Source organism: Ranitomeya imitator, chromosome 3, assembly GCF_032444005.1.
Source record: "Ranitomeya imitator isolate aRanImi1 chromosome 3, aRanImi1.pri, whole genome shotgun sequence".
In the NCBI taxonomy this organism is placed as follows: Eukaryota; Metazoa; Chordata; class Amphibia; order Anura; family Dendrobatidae; genus Ranitomeya; species Ranitomeya imitator.
This window is the reverse complement of record NC_091284.1, coordinates 211,207,138-211,222,948: the sequence shown is the minus strand read 5'-3', so window position 1 is coordinate 211,222,948 and position 15,811 is coordinate 211,207,138.

The following is a 15,811-nucleotide window of genomic DNA, read 5'->3' as shown; positions in this document are numbered from 1 at the left end:
ACCTCATATTCCAACTCTCCCTCAACCAACACCGGGGCAGGAGGATCAACCGAGGGAACAACGGGCACCACATACTGTATCTCCGTAACAAAGATCTATGGAAAACATTATGAATGGCAAAAGAGGCTGGAAGAGCCAAACGAAAAGACACCGGATTGATAGTTTCAGAAATCTTATAAGGACCAATAAACCGAGGCTTAAACTTAGGGGAAGAAACCTTCATAGGAACATGACGAGAAGACAACCAAACCAAATCCCCCACACAAAGCCGGGGACCAACACACCGACGGCGGTTAGCAAAATGTTGAGCCTTTTCCTGAGACAACGTCAAATTGTCCACCACATGAGTCCAAATCTGCTGCAGCCTGTCAACCACAGAATCCACACCAGGACAATCAGAAGGCTCAACCTGCCCCGAAGAAAAACGAGGATCAAAACCAAAATTACAAAAGAAAGGTGAGACCGGGGGGGGCGTGTCCAGCTGCTGGAGAAGAAGGACGCATGGTGGAGATCTCCTCCAGCAAAGAGGAGATATAGGTCTTTCCCCAGACCTCAACCAAGAACGGACCACCAGTTATTACCTGGCAATACACCTGGATCAAGGGGGACCCCTGGCCGGCGATCTCCCGGGGCAAGGAGCCGGCACACCGGACCCTCAGGCACAGAGCGGCCCTGCAGCACAGCCGCACCAGAAACAGGCGGGCACAGCAAGGACTCCTCAGGTACCGCAGACGGCAAAGGGAAGTCCGGCAGACGGCGCATGGTGAGGTGCGAGGCGGCAGTGAGAGGACTGCGGACCCCCGCCGAGCTAGGGGGGTGGTGAGAGAGAGGCCCTCCCGCCCTTGGACCTCCCGTGGCACCCGAGAGGAGAGCATCGCAGGCGCGCACAGTTGGAGCTCCTGCAGGGAAGACCCTGAAGAGTGCGCAGACCACACCTCACCTAGGAGAGGGGCGACCAAGGTGGGACTGGTACAGGTGGGACGGGAGATCCCCCGGGACGCCCGCCATAGTGTTCCCTGTGCTGGTCGTTTTCCCGCCAGTGGGAGGGTGGACGCCATCTTGGGGACAGATCCCCTTACAGAGAAACACCATCATAGTGCGGGCATACCTAAGACTCTCGGCATGCCAGCATACTGTCCTGCTCACCAGCCTTGCTGCAGAAGCGGTGCAGTCACCCTGCCATTGCTTTATACGGGGCTGTCATTGTGCCTTTCTTGCATTAATATTGGAAACACAGACTACCAGCATATTACTCAGTAAGCCTGCATTCTACAAATCTAGACCTCTGGTGACACCTAGTGTTGGGATCGATTATAGCATCCAGAGGTTCCCCCTTCCTGGCTCAGAATATTATACATGCCCCACTAACCCTAAGATCGTAATCAAATGCACCTCGGAGGGGGCTTACTGATGGGGGGCTGAGCCTAATGCGGTGATCGCTGCACCCCCATGTTCCCCTGAACACTATCACGGGCAATTAATAGCAGCAGACATACATGGGTAAAACTAAAAGGATTTCTGGACAACCCACAAGCTTACACAAGGAGCCTTCTCTAGAGGACATGGAACGGTTTTTAAACCAGCCACTCCAAACAAGGAATACCAGATCAACAATGTCGCAAACCCCGCATAAAAATGGTTCCTCCTCCAAAGAGCCTCAGTCTTCACATATCTCTCCTAAAAAATCAACAGACAATAGTAATGGAGACAAAGACCTGCCTGAGGACATGAATATAGCTGAGCTGAGTAAATATATTAAAGCTCTCCCAACCAAAACAGATCTAGAAAGCTTTGCGTGCAGACTTGAGAACTCGTATAAAAAGGAGATACATAATCTGCAGATGGAATTCACATCGCGTATAGAGGACGTGGAAAAGACACAAGAAGATATCTCACAAGAACTCCAGGCTCACAGAGAAATCTTAATGGATCATACCATGAAACTGGAGGAAATGTCATCTGGCCTTGAAGACCTGGAAAACAGCAACAGGCGTAACAATATCCGTATACGTGGCCTCCCAGAATCCGTCAGTCCTCAGGATTTAGACCGCACAGTCCAGAGAATATTCCTGGACATTTTCGGCGATTACGAAGACAACACCATTGAGTTTGACAGGATTCATAGATCTCTTGGTCCTAAACCCACGTCTGAGTCACGCCCTAGAGATGTCATCTGCAGGGTGCACTACTTTAGAATTAAGGAGGCCATCATGATAGCTTCTAGGAAAAAGGGATCTCTCCAGTTTGAAGGCCAACCAATACTACTCCTGTCAGATCTATCCAGACGCACCCTATTCCTGCGCAAAGCCTTGAAACCCTTGCTGGCGGCTCTCAAGGAAAGAGATATCCCCTACAGGTGGGGGTTCCCATTCCAACTAACAGCATCCAAAGGCGGCAAAAGCGCATACTTTCGCCGGATCGGGGACCTGGCTAACTTCCTAGGCACATTTGAACTTCCACTAATAGATCTTCCAGACTGGCCTCTAACTCCAACACTCCCAGATGCTCCTCCAAGGTGGCTCAAGGTCCCCCGTTCCAAGAATCGACACACCAATGAAGGCTCCTCTGATCCTCCATGAAGTTCTTTTCTTTTGTTCCCATTTTTTTTTCTCTCTCTAGTTTTAATTAGCTTCTACTCATTGCTGCAATGTATTTAGACACTCTGCTGCAGTTGAGTGGTCCCATGGATACTTATTGTTAATTGATTGAATCTCCTGATGGGGCGGATGGTTTCACTGTGGGTTCGCCTTGGAGGTTTAGTCTTAATCCCTGGACATTTGAGCGCATGGTGTCTTGCTTGTCATCAGTGTTTTCGTTTCCCCCCCCCCTTTTTTTTTTCTTCTCTTTTCTCTCTTATTGTTCTCTGATGGCACGCGGACATCTTGCTTATGCAAGGGTTATTGTTATGCTTAAATAGATTTTACACGTTTGCAAGTTTTTGTTCATGGGACCTAACAAGTTCGCGGGGGGATGGGGGAGCCGGTGTTCCCCTTGGCTTCCCTTCTCCACTAAAGGTGCACGGGCGAGGGAAGGGGGGAGAATTATTCTTCTCCTTTCTTTTGCCCTAACTACACAGATGCAAAGTCAGATTGGGTGCGTCAACCCTAACGCACCTTCTTCTATGTTTTCTATGTTCTTCTATTTCTTCTTCACCCTGTCTTTCTCCCCTCCCTCCCAGTGTTTTTTCCCTACTACACTTGGCTGTCATTTGTTTCGGCGGATGGAGCGCGTGGTGTCGCGAGATGGCGTAAAAGTATTTGATAATGGATGAAATTAAATTTTGCTCCTTTAACGTGAAGGGGCTAAATATCCCAGAAAAGAGAAGGCGGGTCCTATTTGATAGTCGCAAACAACGGGTCTCTGTGCTACTGCTTCAAGAGACACATTTCAAAACTGGTGTGGTGCCACACTCTATCACGAAAAATTACCCCAAATGGTATCACAGCACAAATCCATTTTCAAAGTCAAAGGGTGTCTCAATAGCATTCCACAAATCCTTTATGCCTGAGATCTTGGACTCACTAATCGATAAAAATGGTAGATATATCTTACTACTTATCACATGGGCAGCTCATAAACTTGTAATAGCTAACGTATATTTCCCAAACCAAGGGCAACAGAGGTTTGGAGCCGATTGCAAAAGACGTCTTGGGGAGTTTGCTGGTTCCTCTCCTGTGATACTTGGGGGCGACTTTAATATTCCTATGAACCCTGTGGTGGATGTCTCTTCGGGTAAGTCTTCATATTCTACATCTTCTATTAACAAAATAAGATCCCAGCTGCGCAGCATGAAACTGGTAGATGTCTGGAGGGTTCTTAACCCAACAACTAAGGACTATAGCTTTTTCTCAAAAATACATAACACTTACAGTAGAATAGATTATTTTTTCGTTTCACATAAGTTGCTTGATATGCAGGTAAAGGCGGATGTGGGGTCGATATTGTGGTCAGATCACGCTCCTATTTACCTAACAATCTCACTTCATTCTGCCTCGAGACCAGGTTTCTCCTGGCGTCTGAATGAAAACTTGCTACAAGATCCCATATGTAAATCCAAGATTGATCAAACAATCACAGATTTCCTGACTGACCACGAGGAAGACACCACGTCCCCCACTGTAAGATGGGAAGCTTTGAAAAGTGTAATAAGAGGCGTCCTCATCTCTCATGGCGGTAGGTTGAAAAAAGAAAGAGCGGCGGAAATACTTAGCTTAAATGAACAAATCCACCAATTAGAAAACAAACATAAACGAGACCTTGAAGCCAGCACATTTGCTAGGCTCTCCTCGGCCAGACAAAAACTGCTATCTATTATAGACCAAAAATCCAAATGCCTCAGAGAAAGACTCAAGAGCCGCTTCTACCAGCTCGGCAATAAAAGTGGTAGACTCTTGGCCAGAGCCCTTAATCAACGTAATCCCAATACCTACATTCCTTTTATTAAAAACAAAGAGGGGAAGAAAGTGTTTAATACCAGAGATATTCTTTCCAACTTCAGCGAATACTACAAATCTCTATATAATATAGCGGGACACTATAAAGAGGCTCCACTACATTCTCTCCGTAATAAAATCAAATCATATTTACAGGAACATAAACTACCCACTCTGCCTGAAGGTGATCTACTTGATCTTGAAAAGGAATTCTCAGTGGAGGAGGTATCGGAAATCATTAGCGCCTTGAAACAGGGCAAGAGCCCGGGCCCCGATGGGTTCTCAGCAGGCTTCTACAAGTCGTTCAACACTCTGCTTAGTCCAATATTTCTGAAGGCTTGTAATTTTGTCTCTCTTGGGGGCTCTTTCCCTGCACAGGCACTCATCGCTAACATAACAGTTCTCCCTAAGCCTGGCAAGGACCCTTCTACGTGCAATAATTACCGCCCGATCTCTTTAATAAACCTGGATATTAAAATATATGCAAAAATGTTAGCCAATAGATTATGCCCCCTTTTACCAAAACTAATAAACCAGGACCAGGTGGGCTTCATTCCAGGGCGACAGGCGAGAGACAACACAATCCGAACTATCTCTCTAATTGACAGAGCGGGCAGAGAGGGGGACCCCCTGTGTATCATGTCAATTAATGCTGAAAAGGCCTTTGACCGGGTCCATTGGGAATTTATTTCTCAGACCCTAGAGGAAATTAGCCTAAAAGAAAATATGCTGCGTAGGATCTCCGCCTTGTATTCTTCTCCTAGTGCTCAGGTCAAGGTAAACGGCACACTATCAGATATGTTCCCGATCAGAAATGGTACAAGGCAGGGGTGCCCACTCTCTCCCCTCTTATATATCCTAACAATGGAGCATTTAGCTGTGGCCTTGAGAAACAACTCATCAATTAAGGGTATAAAACTACGTTCTAAAGAACATAAGCTAGCACTTTTTGCAGATGACATTCTCCTATATATTACGTCCCCCTCTACGAGCCTACCAAACATTATTTCGGAACTACATAAATTTGGCCTCCTAAGTAACTTCAAAATGAATTCCCATAAATCCGAAATCCTAAACATTTCACTCCAACTCCCCTTGGCGGATCAATTAAGGAAGACTTTCCCATTTAAATGGCGCTTTGATTCCCTTACATATTTAGGTATCAAAATTACAAGCAAAACGTCTAAACTGTTTGAAACCAACTTTGCGCCAATTCTACAGAAAACAAACTCGGACTTGGAGAGGTGGCACAGGCTCCAATTGTCCTGGCTGGGTAGGATCAATGCAGTTAAGATGGACCTCCTACATCGTCTCTTATATTTTTTTCAAACAATTCCCCTATACCTACCAGCTTCCTTCTTTTCCCGCCTCAAACAAATAATTACTCGTTTTATTTGGTCTCATAATCGGGCACGTATTTCATATACAACATTAAGTAGATCTAAACTGACAGGTGGATTGGGTCTCCCGGACAGGGGCGGATTATCAGAGGGTCAATATGGGCGGTAGCCCAGGGCCCAGTGGTCTGGGGGGGCCCTGGGCTACCGCACATATTAACCCTCTGATAATCGTCTGTGAGACTGTGAATGCCCGCCGGGCGGCGTTTATGTGCCCCCGGACCCGGTGGGCAGAGAGAGGGGGCCCGCATCGGGCCCCTTCTCATCTGCTCACCGGGCCCTTTCCGGCGCTGCGGCGGTTTCCTATTGATGTGCGGGCGCGCGCCCGCACATCAATAGTTAACAACAACAGCCGCCAGCTAATTGGAGGCTGGCAGCTGAAGTCGGCCGCAGCACACACGTCGCCGGCGTCTGACGTCATTGTCAGTTGCCGGCGAGTGTGCGCTGCTGCAGGGAGCTCGCCGCCTGGAGCGCGGACAGGTGAGGAGGAGACTGGTTTTTTTTTTGATCAGTTAAACGGTGGACCGTGGACACACTGGGGGGCAATGCTGGAGGGAGGACACACTGGGGGGCAATGCTGGACACACTGGGGCAGGTTGGAGGACACACTGGGGGAAATGCTGGAGGACACACTGGGGGCAATGCTGGAGGACACACTGGAGGGCAATGCTGGACACACTGGGGCAGGTTGGAGGACACACTGGGGGCAATGCTGGAGGACACACTGGGGGCAATGATGGAGGACACACTGGGGGCAATGCTGGACACACTGGGGCAGGTTGGAGGACACACTGGGGGCAATGCTGGAGGACACACTGGGGCAATGCTGGAGACACTGGGGCAGATTGCTGGGGGGCAATGCTGGACACACTGGGGGCAATGCTGGAGGACACACTGGAGGGCAATGCTGGACACACTGGGGCAGGTTGGAGGACACACTGGGGGCAATGCTGGAGGACACACTGGGGGCAATGCTGGAGGACACACTGGAGGGCAATGCTGGACACACTGGGGCAGGTTGGAGGACACACTGGGGGCAATGCTGGAGGACACACTGGGGGCAATGCTGGAGGACACACTGGGGGGCAATGCTGGACACACTGGGGCAGGTTGGAGGACACACTGGGGGCAATGCTGGAGGACACACTGGGGCAATGCTGGAGACACTGGGGCAGATTGCTGGGGGGCAATGCTGGGGGGCAATGCTGGACACACTGGGGCAGGTTGGAGGACACACTGGGGGCAATGCTGGAGGACACACTGGGGCAATGCTGGAGACACTGGGGCAGATTGCTGGAGGACACACTGGGGGGCAATGCTGGAGGACACACTGGGGGGCAATGCTGGACACACTGGGGCAGGTTGGAGGACACACTGGGGGCAATGCTGGAGGACACACTGGGGCAATGCTGGATACACTGGGGCAGATTGCTGGAGGACACACTGGGGGCAATGCTTGAGACAGTGGGGCACATTGCTGGAGACAGTGGGGCAGATTGCTGGAGACAGTGGGGCAGATTGCTGGAGACAGTGAGGCAGATTGCTGGAGACAGTGGGGCAGATTGCTGGAGACAGTGGGGCAGATTGCTGGAGACAGTGAGGCAGATTGCTGGAGACAGTGGGGCAGATTGCTGGGGACAGTGGGGCAATGCTGGGGACAGTGGGGCAATGCTGGAGACAGTGGGGCAATGCTGGAGACAGTGGGGCAATGCTGGGGACAGTGGGGGCAATGCTGCAGACAGTGGGGCAGATTGCTGGAGACAGTGGGGCAGATTGCCCTTTCCGGCGCTGCGGCGGTTTCCTATTGATGTGCGGGCGCGCGCCCGCACATCAATAGTTAACAACAACAGCCGCCAGCCAATTGGAGGCTGGCAGCTGAAGTCGGCCGCAGCACACACGTCGCCGGCGTCTGACGTCATTGTCAGTCGCCGGCGAGTGTGCGCTGCTGCAGGGAGCTCGCCGCCTGGAGCGCGGACAGGTGAGGAGGAGACTGGTTTTTTTTTTGATCAGTTAAACGGTGGACCGTGGACACACTGGGGGGCAATGCTGGAGGGAGGACACACTGGGGGGCAATGCTGGACACACTGGGGCAGGTTGGAGGACACACTGTGGGAAATGCTGGAGGACACACTGGGGGCAATGCTGGAGGACACACTGGAGGGCAATGCTGGACACACTGGGGCAGGTTGGAGGACACACTGGGGGCAATGCTGGAGGACACACTGGGGGCAATGATGGAGGACACACTGGGGGCAATGCTGGACACACTGGGGCAGGTTGGAGGACACACTGGGGGCAATGCTGGAGGACACACTGGGGCAATGCTGGAGACACTGGGGCAGATTGCTGGGGGGCAATGCTGGACACACTGGGGGCAATGCTGGAGGACACACTGGAGGGCAATGCTGGACACACTGGGGCAGGTTGAAGGACACACTGGGGGCAATGCTGGAGGACACACTGGGGGCAATGCTGGAGGACACACTGGAGGGCAATGCTGGACACACTGGGGCAGGTTGGAGGACACACTGGGGGCAATGCTGGAGGACACACTGGGGGCAATGCTGGAGGACACACTGGGGGGCAATGCTGGACACACTGGGGCAGGTTGGAGGACACACTGGGGGCAATGCTGGAGGACACACTGGGGCAATGCTGGAGACACTGGGGCAGATTGCTGGGGGGCAATGCTGGGGGGCAATGCTGGACACACTGGGGCAGGTTGGAGGACACACTGGGGGCAATGCTGGAGGACACACTGGGGCAATGCTGGAGACACTGGGGCAGATTGCTGGAGGACACACTGGGGGGCAATGCTGGAGGACACACTGGGGGGCAATGCTGGACACACTGGGGCAGGTTGGAGGACACACTGGGGGCAATGCTGGAGGACACACTGGGGCAATGCTGGATACACTGGGGCAGATTGCTGGAGGACACACTGGGGGCAATGCTTGAGACAGTGGGGCACATTGCTGGAGACAGTGGGGCAGATTGCTGGAGACAGTGGGGCAGATTGCTGGAGACAGTGGGGCAGATTGCTGGAGACAGTGGGGCAGATTGCTGGAGACAGTGGGGCAGATTGCTGGAGACAGTGGGGCAGATTGCTGGAGACAGTGGGGCAGATTGCTGGGGACAGTGGGGCAATGCTGGGGACAGTGGGGCAATGCTGGAGACAGTGGGGCAATGCTGGAGACAGTGGGGCAATGCTGGGGACAGTGGGGGCAATGCTGCAGACAGTGGGGCAGATTGCTGGAGACAGTGGGGCAGATTGCTGGAGACAGTGGGGCAGATTGCTGGAGACAGTGGGGCAGATTGCTGGGGACAGTGGGGCAATGCTGGGGACAGTGGGGCAATGCTGGGGACAGTGGGGCAATGCTGGGGACAGTGGGGCAATGCTGGAGACAGTGGGGCAATGCTGGAGACAGTGGGGCAATGCTGGAGACAGTGGGGCAGATTGCTGGAGGACACACTGGGGGGCAATGCTGGAGACAGTGGGGCAGATTGCTGGAGACAGTGGGGGTAATATGCTGGACACACTGGGGCAGATTGCTGGACACACTGGGGGCAGGACTGGAGGCATGGGCAGAATGTAGACACGGGGCATGATTGGAGACACGGGGTAGAATGAAAGACATGGGGCAGGATTGGATCATGGGGCAGGATGGATACGATGGAGACAGATGGGGCAGGATGGATACTCATGAGTGCAGGATGGGAGAACATATGGCTGGAGCGAGGAATGAGATACATGGGGTGGGGAATAGTATTACCATAGGGGCTAATTAAGGGATATTATTACTGCAGTGATGTATTTATTTTATTTTTTGAGTATACTGTTTTAAATGGGGGGGCGGTCCTGTTACTGTGCAGAGTGACACTATATCACCTTTTTCTCTTCATGTGGTGTAATGTAGAAGTTGTGAAAAATTAAGTAATGTGTTCTACAAGCGGAGCTCGAGATAACTGTGTTATTTCCTGCAGAAACGAGTCCTGGCTGGGAGAAATGATGGCGGTCTGTGCTGTATGAAAGATGAAGGACTTCACCTAGAGACGTCACTGGTGAGTCAGTGTTACCTATACACTGACACTATACACTATATACTATATACAGAGGTCCTGTGTACAATGTCACCAGTGATCACTGTATTACCTCTACACAGACACTGCATACTAAGTACAGATCTCCTGTGAATACTGGCACTAATGGTGATAGTATTGTGTTGGTTTTTTTTTGTTGTTTTTTTTTTACTGATCAGTATTGTAGTATTCAGTCACTATGTGGTGGTAATATGTGGTCTGGAAATGGTGTTGTGGTATTTGTCCCTTGTATGTGCTATTTGGTCACCAAGTGGTAATATGTGGTCTTGACAAGGTGCGGTGGTATTTGTTCCTTGTATGTGATATTATTCGATCACTGTGGTGGTAATATGTGGTCTGGTCATGGTGCGGTGGTATTTGTTCCTTGTATGTGATATTATTCGATCACTGTGGTTGTAATTTGTGGTCTGGTCATGGTACGGTGGTATTTGTTCCTTGTATGTGATATTATTGGTCAAGATATACCTAAATTGTATTGCAGATTTTAACAAATATTGAATAGGTTACAGTAGAGTATGGCCCGGCCATTTTTCTGGAATAATCTGGTTCGGGTATATCATGACCCCCGTCACATGACCCCCGTCACATGACCCCCGTCACATGACCCCCGTCACATGCCCGGGGGGGCCCACAGTGTGTGAACAGCCCGGGGCCCTGGCTACCCTTAATCCACCCCTGCTCCCGGATCTCGCGATTTATAGTTTTGCATCAATGGGAACTTGTATCCTAGACCTTTATCACAGTAAAAATAGCAAAAAGTGGGTAAACCTAGAAAACGATCTTAACGGATGCGACTCCCAAGTTGTTCTTTGGACAGGAGGCAAGGGGGTAGGGCCAGGCATCTACTTACCCTTCCTCACACGAAACATATTGCTTCTTATTAAAAACCGAAACAAAGACCTTCAGATCACAACTCTACCAGGCCCCTTAATTCCAATCTATGACAATTCTGCTTTTCCGGCGGGGCTGAATAGAGAGACATATCTAAATAAGAGAAAAGATTCCAAACCCATCATCCACGACTACTTAAAAGAAACTGGGATGAAATCCCTTCGGGAACTATTCCCAGAGGAGGAATCACACTCTGTTGATTGGTTCTTCCATGAACAACTAAAGGTACCTTCACACATAACGATATCGTTAACGATATCGTTGCTTTTTGTGACGCAGCAACGATATCGTTAAGGAAATCGTTATGTGTGACAGCGACCAACAATCAGGCCCCTGCTGGGAGATCGTTGGTCGCTGAACAAAGTCCAGAACTTTATTTCGTCGCTGGATCTCCCGTGGACATCGCTGGATCGGCGTGTGTGACACCGATCCAGCGATGTCTTCACTGGTAACCAGGGTAAACATCGGGTAACTAAACGCATGGCCGCGCTTAGTAACCCAATGTTCACCCTGGTTACCTGCGTAAAAGTAAAAAAAAAAAACACTACATACTTACCTACCGCTGTCTGTCCCCGGCGCTGTGCTCTGCACTCCTCCTGTACTGGCTGTGAGCGTCGGTCAGCCGGAAAGCAGAGCGGTGACGTGACGTCACCGCTCTGCTTTCCGGCCGCTGTGCTCACATCCAGTACAGGAGGAGTGCAGAGAAGCAGAGCGCCGGGGACAGACAGCGGTAGGTATGTAGTGTTTGTTTTTTTTTACTTTTACGCTGGTAACCAGGGTAAACATCGGGTTACTAAGCGCGGCCCTGCGCTTAGTTACCCGATTTATACCCTGGTTACCCGGGGACTTCGGGATCGTTGGTTGCTGGAGAGCGGTCTGTGTGACAGCTCTCCAGCGACCAAACAGCGACGCTGCAGCGATCCGGATCGTTGTCGGTATCGCTGCAGCGTCGCTTAATGCCTTAATGCCTTAAGAAGTTATATCCACTCAATCTCTAAACAAACCAATATCAGCAGGCCGCTAACTCCCTTTGAGATGCTTTGCATATCAGCAAGCCCCCCGGACCATACTGTCTCGCTGCTATATAAAATCTTCCAAGAGGGGAGGGCTCCGCTGCAGGGTTGGCCAATGTTTTTCTCGAAATGGGAGGGTGATCTGGGAAGACCCTTGTCATCTGAAGATAGGGGAAAAATTCTTCTCTTCTCGTTCAGATCGTCATTATGCGCGGTATCACAGGAGAGGAGCTATAAGATTCTAGCAAGATGGTATAGATGCCCTTCCATGGTGCATGCGGTGTTCCCCACGACTCCTAACACCTATTGGAGATGCCTAAGGGAAATAGGCTCTTACATGCATATTTGGTGGGACTGCCCCCCCGTAAAGGATTTGTGGTTGGCCGTCTTTGAACTTCATAATAGGATGTCTATCACACAGATCCAACCCTCAGCAAGTCTAGCATTGTTGTCTTTGTGTAACCTGTCGATATCTAGGTTCAAGAGAGGCATCCTCAGACACTTTCTTACTGCAGTCAGGAATCTAATCCCACGTTTTTGGAAACAAGAAAAATTCCCTTCCCGTGCGGAATTTGTGGCAGAACTTAATGACATTTATAGAATGGAGCAGCTGATAAATCAGTCTACAGGTAATGCGGAAAAAACCTACAACATATGGGCTCCCTGGATTGCTTTTAGGGAAACCACTGAATTAGATCGCTGGATTTCCAGAACTTGACGCATTATGTAACACATTCGCGTGCACTCTCGAGCAGTTTCTCGACCTGCGCTCTGGCCGCTGGAGCGGGTTGGCAGCCACACTTTTTTCCCACATTCCCTACTCCCCCATCCACTCTTCTCCTTCTTTCTACCCCTCTTTCTTTCCCTTATCTTACTTTGTGTGTCTTCCTCTTACCCAGTTTGAACGTATATTATACTGTCAAATGATTACAAAGAAATGTAATATTGGCTATCTACTATCCCAGCTGTTTTTTATTATTAACTCCTCATAATTTTGGGATAACAAACAACATTATTTACCAGAAAGTTGAATTACAAGACCTAAACGTTGTCACAATGCCTTACTTGACTTACTTGTAACCATTGTTTATCATTGCACTGATTTACTAGTTTGTATTGTTTGCCTTTACTCTTTATTGCAATGACCAATAAAAATGATTTATACAGAAAGGTGAGACCAAAGTAGCCGAACTAGCCCTATTATTAAGGGCAAACTCGGCCAACGGCAAGAAAGCCACCCAATCATCCTGATCAGCAGACACAAAGCATATCAAATAGGTTTCCAAGGTCTGATTAGTTTGCTCAGTTTGGCCATTAGTCTGAGGATGAAATGCCGAAGAAAAAGACAAATCAATGCCCATCCTAGCACAAAAGGCCCGCCAAAACCTAGAAACAAACTGAGAACCTCTGTCAGACACAATATTCTCCGGAATGCCATGCAAACGAACCACATGCTGAAAAAACAATGGAACCAAATCTGAGGAGGAAGGCAACTTGGGCAAAGGTACCAGATGAACCATTTTAGAGAACCGGTAACAAACCACCCAGATAACAGACATCTTCTGGGAAACAGGAAGATCCGAAATAAAATCCATGGAAATATGCGTCCAGGGCCTCTCAGGGACCGGCAAGGGCAAAAGCAACCCACTAGCGCGGGAACAGCAAGGCTTGGCCTGGGCGCAAGTCCCACAGGACTGCACAAAAGTACGCACATCCCGCGACAAGGAAGGCCACCAAAAGGACCTAGCAACCAAATCTCTGGTACCAAAAAGCCCAGGATGACCGGCCAACACTGAACAATGAACCTCAGAAATTACCTTACTTGTCCATCCATCAGGAACAAACAGCTTCCCCACAGGACAGCGGTCAGGTTTATCAGCCTGAAATTCCTGAAGCACCTGCCGCAAATCAGGGGAGATGGCAGAAAGAATCACCCCTTCCTTAACCCCTTTACCCCCAAGGGTGGTTTGCACATTATAATGACCGGGCCAATTTTTACAATTCTGACCACTGTCCCTTTATGAGGTTATAACTCTGGAACGCTTCAACGGATCCCAGTGAATCTGACATTGTTTTCTTGTGACATATTGTACTTCATGACAATGGTAAAAATTCTTTGATAGTACCTGCGTTTATTTGTGAAAAAAACGGAAATTTGGCGAAAATTATGAAAATTTCGCAATTTTCCAACTTTGAATTTTTATGCAATTAAATCACAGAGATATGTCACACAAAATACTTAATAAGTAACATTTCCCACATGTCTACTTTACATCAGCACAATTTTGGAACCAAAATTTTTTTTTGTTAGGGAGTTATAAGGGTGAAAAGTTGACCAGCAATTTCTCATTTCTACAACACCATTTTTTTTTAGGGACCACATCTCATTTGAAGTCATTTTGAGGGGTCTATATGATAGAAAATACCCAAGTGTGACACCATTCTAAAAACGACACCCCTCAAGGTGCTAAAAACCACATTCAAGAAGTTTATTAACCCTTCTGGTGTTTCACAGGAATTTTTTGAATGTTTAAATAAAAATGAACATTTAACTTTTTTTCACAAAAAATTTAATTCAGCTCCAATTTGTTTTATTTTACCAAGGGTAACAGGAGAAAATGGACCCCAAACATTGTTGTACAATTCGTCCTGAGTACGCCAATACCCCACATGTGGGGGTAAACCACTGTTTGGGCGCATGGCACAGCTCGGAAGCAAAGGAGCGCCATTTGACTTTTCAATGAAAAATTGACTGGAATTGAGATGGGACGCCATGTTTCGTTTGGAGAGCCCCTGATGTGCCTAAACATTGAAACCCCCCACAAGTGACACCATTTTGGAAATTAGACCCCCTAAGGAACTTATCTAGAGGTGTGGTGAGCACTTTGACTCACCAAGTGCTTCACAGAAGTTTATAATGTAGAACCGTAAAAATAAAAAATCATATTTTTTCACAAAAATTATCTTTTCGCCCCCAATTTTTTATTTTTCCAAGGGTAAGAGAAGAAATTGGACCCCAAAAGTTGTTGTACAATTTGTCCTGAGTACGCTGATACCCCATATGTGGGGGTAAACCACTGTTTGGGCGGATGGGAGAGCTCGGAAGGGAAGGAGCGCCGTTTGACTTTTCAATGCAAAATTGACAGGAATTGAGATGGGACGCCATGTTGCGTTTGGAGAGCCACTGATGTGCCTAAACATTAAAACCCCCCACAAGTGACACCATTTTGGAAAGTAGACCCCCTAAGGAACTTATCTAGAGGTGTGGTGAGCACTTTGACCCACCCAATGCTTCACAGAAGTTTATAATGCAGAACCGTAAAAATAAAAAATCATATTTTTTCACAAAAATTATCTTTTCGCCCCCAATTTTTTATTTTTCCAAGGGTAAGAGAAGAAATTGGACCCTAAAAGTTGTTGTACAATTTGTCCTGAGTACGCTGATACCCCATATGTGGGGGTAAACCACTGTTTGGGTGGATGGGAGAGCTCGGAAAGGAAGGAGCGCCGTTTGACTTTTCAATGCAAAATTGACAGGAATTGATATGAGACGCCATGTTGCGTTTGCAGAGCCCCTAATGTACCTAAATAGTAGAAACCTCTCACAAGTGACACCATTTTGGAAAGTAGACCCCCTAAGGAACTTATCTAGATGTGTGGTGAGCGCTTTGACTCACCAAGGGCTTCACAGAAGTTTATAATGGAGAGCCGTAAAAATAAAACAAAAATTTTATCCCACAAAAATTATTTTTTAGCCCCCAGTTTTGTATTTTCCCGAGGGTAACAGAAGAAATTGGACCCCAACAGTTGTTGTCCTATTTGTCCTGAGTACAATGATACCCCATATGTTGGGGTAAACCCCTGTTTGGGCACACGGGAGAGCTCGGAAGGGAAGAAGCACTGTTTTACTTTTTCAACGCAGAATTGGCTGGAATTGAGATCGGACGCCATGTCGCTTTTGGAGAGCCCCTGATGT